The following is a 10,553-nucleotide window of genomic DNA, read 5'->3' on the forward strand; positions in this document are numbered from 1 at the left end:
CTCTAACCTTAATCCTCTTTCTTTCACTCATTTAAGCAACTGCTTTTACAATTTTGGATAACATGAATTCTTAAAAACATACCTATGCTATATCAAATAAGAGTATACTATAGAGTTGCCAGTGTGCGTATCCCCGAAGGCAAAAGTACTCCTAACTACATAGTAGCAGCTCTAGCAACAGAAGTCAGGTGTCAGGACTGCAAAATGAACATGACAGAAATAAAGACATGAGTGACTATGCCTGCCCAAGGAATCTGGAGGGTTTCCTTCACCACAGTGTTCTTCCATAGTGAGACCCTGAAAATAATAGGCTGGGGGAGGGTAGAAGGTAACAAACAGATTTGGAAGTTCTTCATCTATAATGAGAATGGATAATGTAACTATAAGCCAGAAGAAAAAGAACAAACCCGAATAGCATTAATTGTGCTGGAACTTCCACTGTAAGTCTGGGTCCAGTCAATGGGATAATTTCCAATATCCCAAAAGAACCAAGGTTGATAACCAAAAGCAAAAATGCTTCCCTCTAAATAGTTATGCTTCTCCTCAGGAGTAGAAATCACTGTAGCAGAGGACAAAATGAGGCCATGAAATCTGGTTAAGCCAGACTGGATGCCTAGAGGGTAGCTGAGGAGCAAATGGAAGCTGCGGCAGGCCAAAGACCTAGCCAGTACTAAAAGCTGGATCCATGAATGGCTTCTTGAAATGGTGTGTGGTCATGCTTAGCTGAGTATACTGTGGGACTCATGATCTTGGAAAATGAGGGGGCAATGAAGACTTCAAGATGGGATGGAAAAACAGCTAAAAAAAAAAAAAAAAAAAGAAGGGGAACAGGAAACAAAGAAAACAGAAAAAAAGCTGGCCACAGTGGCTCATGCCTGTAATCCCAGCAATTCATGAGGCCAAGGTGGGAGAATCACTTGAGGCAAGAAGGTTGAGACCAGCCTGGGCAACATAGCGACACCCTTGTTTCTACAAAATTCAAAAAAAAAAAAAAATTAGCTGGGTATGATGGCACACACCTGTAGTCCCAGCTATTCAGGAGGGTATGGTGGGAGGATCACTGGAGCCCTGGAGTTCCAAGCTGCAGCAAGCTATGATTATGCCACTGCACTCCAGCCTGGGCAACACAGACAGACACTATCTAAAAAAAAAAAAAAAAAAAAAAAAAAAAAAAAATGGGGGCAGGTAGAGAAAAAAGTACTTCCAGAATTTTTACAATTATATATCTAGCTATTAAGAGTAATGACACCAAAAAGATTTCTAAATCAATTCCTGGTTTGTTCCAAGATGACCGAATAGAACAGCTCCGGTCTGCAGCTCCCAGCGTCATCAATGCAGAAAACGGGTGATTTCTGCATTTCCAACTGAGGTACCTGGTCCATCTTATTAGGACTGGTTGGACAGTGGGTGCAGCCCACAGAGGGCGAGCCAAAACAGGGTGGGGCGTCACCTCACCTGGGAAGAGCAAGGGGTCAGGGGATTTCCCTTTCCTAGCCAAGAGAAGCCGTGACAGACAGTACCTGGAAAAACGCAACACTCTCGCTCAAATACTGTGGTTTTTCCAAAGTCTTAGCAACCAGCAGACCAGGAGATTACATCCCGCACCTGGCTCAGTGGGTCCCATGCCCATGGAGCCTTGCTCACTGCTAGCACAGCAGTCTGCGATTGACCTGCAAGGCAGCAGCCCAGCAGGGAGGGGGTGTCTGCCATTGCTGAGGCTTGAGTAGGTAAACAAAGCAGCTGGGAAGCTTGAACTGGGCAGAGCCCACCGCAGGGCTACAGTGCTTGCTGCCTCTATAGACTCCACCTCTGGGGGTAGGGCATAGCTGAACAAAAGGCAGCAGAAACTTCTGTAGACTTAAACATCCTGTCTGACAGCTCAAAGAAAGCAATGGTTCTCCCAGCACAGTGCCTGAGCTCTGAGAACGGACAGACTGCCGCCTCAAGTGGGTCCCTGACCGCCATGTAGACTAACTGGAAGACACCTCCCAGTAGGGGCCGACTGACACCTCATACAGGCAGGTGCCCCTCTGGGACAAAGCTTCCAGAGGAAGGATCAGGCAGCAATATTTGCTGTTCTGCAATATTTGCAGTTCTGCAGACTCCACTGGTAATACCCAGGCAAACAAGGTCTGGAGTGGACCTCCAACAAACTCCAACAGACCTGCAGGTAAGGGACCTGACTGTTAGAAGGAAAACTAACAAACAGAAAGGAATAGCATCAACATCAACAAAAAGGACATCCACACCAAAACCCCTTTTGTAGGTCACCAACATCAAAAACCAAAGGTAGATAAAACCACAAAGATGAGGAGAAACCAGAGCAGAAAACCTGAAAATTCTAAAAACCAGAGCACCTCTTCTCCTCCAAAGGATCGCAGCTCCTCGCCAGCAACGGCACAAAGGTGGATGGAGACTAACTTTGATGAGATGACAGAAGTAGGCTTCAGAAGGCCGGTAATAACAAACTTCTCCGAGCTAAAGAAGGATGTTCGAACCCATCACAAGGAAGCTAAAAACCTTGAAAAAAGATTAGACGAATGGCTAACTAGAATAAACAGTGTAGAGAAGACCTTAAATGACCTGATGGAGCTGAAAACCATGGCACGAGAACTATGTGACATATGCACAAGCTTCAATAGCCAATTCGATCAAGTGGAAGATAGGGTATCAGTGATTGAAGATCAAATGAATCAAATAAAGCAAGAAGAGAAGTTTAGGGAAAAAAAGTAAAAAGAAATGAACAAAGCCTCCAACAAATATGGGACTATGTGAAAAGACCAAATCTACATTTGATTGGTATACCTAAAAGTGACGGGGAGAATGAAAATAAATTGGAAAACACTCTTCAGTATATTATCCATGAGAACTTCCCCAAACTAGCAAGGCAGGCCATAATTCAAATTCAGGAAATAAAGAGAACACCACAAAGACACTCCTCAAGAACAGCAACCCCCAGACACATAATTGTCAGATTCACCAAGGCTGAAATGAAGGAAAAAATGTTAAGGGCAGTCAGAGAGAAAGGTTGGGTTACCCACAAAGGGAAGCTCATCAGACTAACAGTGGATCTCTCAGCAGAAACTTCAAGCCAGAAGAGTGTGGGGGCCAATATTCAACATTCTTAAAGAAAAGATTTTTCAACTCAGAATTTCATGTCCAGCCAAACTAAGCTTCATAAGTGAAGGAGAAATAAAATCATTTACAGACAAGCAAATGCTGAGAGATTTTGTCACCACCAGGCCTGCCTTACAAGAGCTCCTGAAGGAAGCAGATGGAAAGGAACAACTGGTACCAGACACTGAAAAAACATGCCAAATGGTAAAGACCATTGATGCTATGAAGAAACTGCAATAATTAATAGGCAAAATAATCAGCTAACATCATAATGACAGGATCAAATTCACACATAACAGTATTAACCTTACATGTAAATGGGCTAAATGCCCCAACTAAAAGACACAGACTGGCAAATTGGATAAAGAGTCAAGACCCATCAGTGTGCTGTATTCGGGAGACTAATCTCACGTGCAAAGGACACACAAAGGCTCAAAATAAAGGGATGGAAGAAGATCTACCAAGCAAATAGAAAGCAAAAAAGGCAGGGGTTGCAATCCTAGTCTCTCATAAAAACAGACTTTAAACCAACAAAGATCATAAGAGACAAAGAAGGCCATTGCATAATGGTAAAGGGATCAATTCAACAAGAAGAGCTAACTATCCTAACTATATATGCACCCAATACAGGAGCACCCAGATTCATAAAGCAAGTCCTTAGAGACGTACAAAGAGACTTAGACTCCCACATAATAATAATGGGAGACTTTAACACCTCACTGTTGGCATTAGACAGATCAATAAGACAGAAGGTTAACAAGGATATCCAGGACTTGAACTCTGCACCAAGCAGACCTAATAGACATCTACAGAACTCTCCACCCCAAATCAACAGAATATACATTCTTCTCAGCACCAAATGGCACTTATTCCAAAGCTGACCACATAGTTGGAAGTAAAGCACTCCTTAGCAAATGTAAAAGAACAGAAATTATAATAAACTGTCTCTCAGACCACAGTGCAATCAAATTAGAACTCAGGATTAAGAAACTCAAAACTGCACAACTACATGGAAACTGAACAACCTGCTCCTGAATGACTACTGTGTAAATAATGAAACAAAGGCAGAAATAAAGATGTTCTTTGAAACCAATGAGAACAAAGACACAACATACTAGAATATGTGGGACACATTTAAAGCAGTGTGTAGAGGGAAATTTATAGCACTAAATGCCCACAAGAGAAAGCAGGAAAAATCTAAAATCGACACCATAACATCAGAATTAAAAGAACTAGAGAAACAAGAGCAAACACATTCAAAAGCTGGTAGGAGGCAAGAAATAAATAAGATCAGAGCAGAACTGAAGGATACAGAGACACAAAAAACCCTTCAAAAAATCAATGAATCCAGGAGCTGGTTTTTTGAAAAGATCAACAAAATTGATAGACCACTAGCAAGACTAATAAGAAAAGAGACAAGAATCAAATAGACTCAATAAAAAAAGATAAAGGGGGTATCACCACCAATCCCACAGAAATACAAACTACCATCAGAGACTACTATAAACATCTCCACACAAATAAACTAGAAAATCTAGAAGAAATGGATAAATTCCTGGACACATACACCCTCCCAAGACTAAACCAGAAGTGGAATCTTTGAAGAGACCAATAACTGGCTCTGAAATTGAGGGCAATAACTAACAGCCTACCAACAAAAAAAGTACAGGACCAGATGGATTCACAGCCAAATTCTACCAAAGGTACAAAGAGGAGCTGGTACCATTCCTTCTGAAACTATTTCAATCAACAGAAAAAGAGGGAATCCTCCCTAACTCATTTTATGAGGCCAACATCATCCTGATACTAAAGCCTGGCAGAGACACAACAAAAAAAGAGAATTTTAGACCAATATCCCTGATGAACATCGATGTGAAAATCCTCAATAAAACACTGGCAAACCGAATCCAGCAGCACATCAAAAAGTTTATCCACTACGATCAAGTCGGCTTCATCCCTGGGATGCAAGGCTGGTTCAACATATGCAAATCAATAAACATAATCCATCACACAAACAGAACCAACGACAAAAACCACGATTATCTTAATAGATGCAGAAAAGACCTTCGACAAAATCCAACAGCCGTTCATGCTAAAAACTCTTAATAAACTAGGTATTGATGGAACGTATCTCAAAATAGTAAGAGCTATTTATGACAAACCCACAGCCAAAATCATACTGAATGGGCAAAAACTGGAAGCATTCCCTTTGAAAACCGGCACAAGACAGGGATGCCCTCTCTCACCACTCCTATTCAACACAGTGTTGCAAGTTCTGACCAGGGCAATCAGGCAAGAGAAAGAAATAAAGGGTATTCAATTAGGAAAAGAGGAAGTCAAATTGTCCCTGTTTGCAGATGACATGGTTGTATATTTAGAAAACCCCATTGCCTCAGCCGAAAATCTCCTTAGGCTGATAAGCAACTTCAGCAAAGTCTCAGGATACAAAATCAATGTGCAAAAATCACAACCAACTGATTTTTTTTTTTTTTTTTTTTTTTTGAGATTGAGTTTCGCTTTTGTTGCCCAGGCTAAAGTGCAATGTTGTGATCTTGGCTCACCACAACCTCGGCCTCCCAGGTTCAAGCGATTCTCTGGCCTCAGCCTCCCTAGTAGCTGGGATTATAGGCATGTGCCACCATGCCCGGCTAATTTTTTTGTATTTTTAGTAGAGATGGGGTTTCTCCATGTTGGTTAGGCTGGTCTCGAACTCCCAACTTCAGATGATCCACCTGCCTTGGCCTCCCAAAGTGCTGGGATTACAGGCATGAGCCACCGCACCCAGCCTACAACCATCTTTGACAAACCTGACAAAAACAAGAAAAGGGGAAAGGATTCCCTATTTAATACATGGTGCTGGCAAAACTGGCTAGTCATATGCAGAAAGCTGAAACTGGATCCCTTCCTTACACTTTATACGAAAATTAATTCAAGATTGATTAAAGACTTAAATGTTAGACCTGAAACCCTAAAAACCCTAGAAGAAAACCTAAGTAATACCATTCAGGACATGTGCATGGGCAAGGACTTCATGACTAAAACACCAAAAGCAATGGCAACAAAAGCCAAAAGAGACAAATGGGATCTAATTAAACTAAAGAGCTTCTGCACAGCAAAAGGAACTACCATCAGAGTGAACAGGCAACCTACAAAATGGGAGAAAATTTTTGCAATGTATTCAGCTGACAAAGGGCTAATATCCAGAATCTACAAAGAACTTAAATTTTCAAGAAAAAAACAAACAACCACATCAAAAAGCGGGCAAAGGACATGAACAGACACTTCTCAAAAGAAGACATTTATGCAGCCAACAGACACATGAAAAAATGCTCATCATCACTGGCAATCAGAGAAATGCAAATTAAAGCCACAATGAGATACAATCTCACACCAGTTAGAATGGCGATCATTAAAAAGTCAGGAAACAACAGATGCTGGAGAGGATGTGGAGAAATAGGAACACTTTTACACTGTTGGTGGGACTGTAGATTAGTTCGACCATTGTGGAAGACAATGTGGCGATTCCTCAAGGATCCAGAACTAGAAATACCATTTGACCCAGCCATCCCATTACTGGGTACATACCCAAAGGATTATAAATCATGCCACTATAAAGACACATGCACACGTATGTTTATTGCGGCACTATTCACAATAGCAAAGATTTGGAACCAACCCAAATGTCCATCAGTGATAGACTGGATTAAGAAAATGTGGCACATATACAACATGGAATACTATGCAGCCATAAAAAAAGGATGAATTCATGTCCTTTGCAGGGACATGAATGAAGCTGGAAACAATCATTCTCAGCAAACTATGACAAGGACAGAAAACCAAACACTGCACGTTCTCACTCAGAGGTGGGAACTGAACAACGAGAACACTTGGACACAGGGAGGGGAACATCACACACCGGCCTGTCTGGGGAGGTGGACTGTGGGAGGGACAGCATTAGGAGAAATACCCAATGTAAACGATGAGGTAATCGGTGCAGAAAACCAACATGGCACATGTATACCTATGTAACAAATCTGCACGCTGTGCACATGTACCCTAGAACTTAAAAAAAAAAAGAAAGAAAAAAGAAAAAATCAATTCCCAAAGCATTTCTCTCATCTCTTCTGAAAAAGTTCCAAAAACACAACTCCAAAGATGAAACGGAAGTTAAAGGTAAACAGGCAATAGCGCTGAATACGTAATTTCAGTAACTCAGAATTTGCTCCATCCTCTGCTCTAAAGCTTAGCTACAGAAGAGCATCACCTTTGAAACATTTTCCCAAACATAAAGATATCCAGAATATGAAGCTGCCATTAAAACTGTGACACAGATCTTCCTTTACTGATAATGTGAAAACATCCCTAAAGTTCTAAATACGAGGTACAGAACCACATCAACCGCCTAATTTGTCTGTAGCCTAAGCTCAAGTACGCAGTTTATCTGCAAGCGGAATTGGGAAATATTTCAGCCAGCATCTCCTCGCGCCATCCTGATACCTACACACTTGAGGCCACCGAGTCACCTGCGCAGCCGTTGCTCCTCCAAGACCAATCCGGGCTCCCCAGACCCACGGGCCTGAATCTGGAGCACAGCAGACCGCGTGACAACAGCGACTCGGAGATCAGCACCCGTCGGGAAAGCCGGGTACCCGTTGAAGCTGGCGTCACGCCCAAAGGAACAAACGCCAGAGCGTGTGTCCTGGGCAAAGGCGACCCGCCGCTCCGGTCCCCGGGCAGCAGCGGCCGGCGTCAGGCCGCAAGGCGAGGGGCGGGGACGGGACGCTACCCGGCAGCCAGGCGCCGAGCGGCAACACCACTCCGGCCCTGCGCCATTCCGGCCCTACTACGGCCGGCGGCGGCAGCGCGGCTGGGCTCAGCGGCTCGCAGCCCGGGCGCCCCCCCTGCCGGCCGCTTGCTAGCTCAGCCTCACCCGCAGTCTTGTCCGCTGGCTCGCTCGCCCGCCCACAGGTCGACAGGGCCCAGCGACCCCACGAGCGACTCCACGTAAGGCACTGACCGACAACGCTCCGCGACCGCCGCGCCCCGCCCCTTTTGTGACACTACCTACCAATCGCTGGATGGCGCTCTCGCTACCCTCCAATCAGCGCTGGCGGGGCGGGCCTGGACCCGGACGTGGGCCGTTGCAGGGGCTCCAGGGCGCTAGGGCCTTGTTGGCATTCCCTGGAGGTTGTGGGTTACAAGGCCCGGATGTTGATCTTTTATTCCTAGCAACACCGCACCCCTGACTCTTGCCCACGCGGCCGTCTTGAGGGCGGCCGCACGGCCTGCTGGGAACGGCGGGGTTGCCGGAGTGCTCTCCGTCGGACCCATCGGGGATCCTCTTCCAGGCGCCTGATTTGCTGGGGATAGGCGATACAGGCAGATGCTGTCCAGTAGGTGGCCTCTCCAGAGCCAGGGGCACTCCTGGTGCGTTTGGGCCGGCCTGCCCTGAACAAATCCTCTTCGGGCTTCAACGACCCCTAATGTTTCTGGCCTCAATTGCCTCATCTGGAAAATGGGGGCATTACCGTGCTTGGTTGAAGACAAGGGTGAAAACAGGTAACTTTCTGTGGTCCTCGTACAAGTTACTGAGGACTGTAGGCCAGGCAATGGAGTAGGCACCCTGGGCTCAAATCCCAGCTTTGGGTAAGCCCAGCCAGGCCTCCTGCTCCAGTTTCCAAGCTACTGAGCTGCGGGGTAAACAGTAACTGGCTTCAAGCTAACACCTGCCTTTCAACCTAACATGGGAGCCCACTGCCTCGTTCCGCCTACCGATTTGCCAACTCCGTGAACCTCCTTCACTACGTGGGTTATTCAGCTGACAATGTCATCTCGCTCCCGGTGCGGGCTCACTCATCCTCGACTTCTGGCTCAGAGGAGCCGGTCTAATATGAAACTAAACACCTAAGCTGTGTCTCCTGTCCTCTCATTCTTCTGAGACCCTACCCACCAACTTATCTCCACAGTTCAACGAACTATTGAGCATACACTGGGGGAGTATGGTGAGGCACTAAGCTTTGATTCACCAGTCTCGCCGCTGGTTCCTTCTGAAACTCTACATATGCTTAATGCTAAATAGATTGGAGCCCTTTGGGGACAGAGTTATGATGGTAATAATATTTGCCTTCCTGAGCCTAGAATAGGGCCTGTGATGGAGACTTACTGAGTAAAAACCGTTTACACTGGAGAATTGACAGCATGGACCGTGGAGTCAGGCAGGTGTGTTTAAAGCCTTGGCTCTCCATACTGGAAGCTCCATTACCTGGCCAAGTCATTCATTCTTTACAACATCTTCATCATTATCATCTACCATTTTTCGAGTGCCAGATAGTTGACAAAGGTCTTTACATATTCTTTCCCCATCACAATCCTGCAAGGTTGGTATTTGAAACCCCTTGTCTACAAAGAAGTAAACAAAAGCTAATTAAAGTAGAACAATTTGCCTATAATCAAACAGCTCTATGTCGGAAAGCCAGATTTAAATGTAGGGCACAATACAAAAATCCAAACTCGTTCCATTATTCCACATCGCTTCCAGATTTTAGCTTCATCTGTAAAATTAGTGTTACTACATAACCTATCTGATAGACCATGGAGACTGAATAAAACAGCATTAAAAGTTGTTACCATAGGAACTTTTTTTTACATAAGTTCTCTCTCCCTTTCAAGCCTCTCAAAATAGCAGTTTGTGTATTTTCTAAATCTATTGTCTCCTGAATCCCCTGAAATCAATCCTACTGATTGATGAGTGGATTTAGTTGTTCCAAAAGAAAATCACCATATTTAACAAATGCTGACTCTGACCCACACTGGGTCCTAGAGCAAGAAACTATTTGCGCAAATAACCTAAGGACAGAAGGAAGATGCATAAAATGAATAGGGGAAAGGAGTGGGCAACTAGCAAGTGCCTTCGTCTGTCATCATGTCACTCTCATAGCAGACTTGGGCAAATGGTTGACCTGTGGGAGCTGTAAAAAATCTTGACTCTGGATATGAGTAATTCCTCATCTGATCTTACAGTACCCAAGGAAGTAGTCAGTAGCTCCAGGATCACTGAGACCAACCTGGGCTGCCTACAAGATTGTGCTGTGGTGACAGGCTGAATAGTCAGCAGCAAGACGACAGAGCACCAAAAAGCACAGACTAGAATGGGATCAGCAGTCCAGGTGGCTGGTGGCTACTGCCTTTGTCGATGCAGATAAAGAACGTTTTCATTCCCGCAGAGTTCAATGGGGCAGTGATGCTCTAGAGGCTGACGTTTCCATCCTCAGCACTTCCCCCTGCTATTACCTACATTCATTCTGCTACTTCCACAAGGCAAGAATGAACAGGATGCCTTAGAGCAATGGTCAGCTAACTGTTTATGTAAAGGGGCAGGGCCAGGCATGGTGGCTCAAGCCTGTAATCCCAGCACTTTGAGAGGCCAAGGTGGATGG

At 44.7% G+C, this 10,553-nt stretch overlaps 1 protein-coding gene across 8 annotated transcripts in view; it reads right to left on the reverse strand.

Moving 5' to 3' along the window:
* The window catches only part of ZFAND4 (zinc finger AN1-type containing 4), a 58,472-nt gene extending 50,147 nt beyond the window's left edge, over nucleotides 1-8,325 (reverse strand). For 2 of the 8 annotated variants that reach the window (XM_050805325.1, XM_050805321.1), the window contains exon 1: nucleotides 7,619-7,852. The gene's annotated coding sequence lies outside the window, so the exon portion shown is untranslated. The other 6 variants (XM_050805323.1, XM_050805322.1, XM_050805318.1 and 3 more) reach the window with 5 other exon arrangements.
* Nucleotides 8,326-10,553: the final 2,228 nt, after the last annotated feature.

The sequence above is a fragment of the Macaca thibetana genome, chromosome 9, assembly GCF_024542745.1.
Source record: "Macaca thibetana thibetana isolate TM-01 chromosome 9, ASM2454274v1, whole genome shotgun sequence".
Lineage (NCBI taxonomy): Eukaryota > Metazoa > Chordata > Mammalia > Primates > Cercopithecidae > Macaca > Macaca thibetana.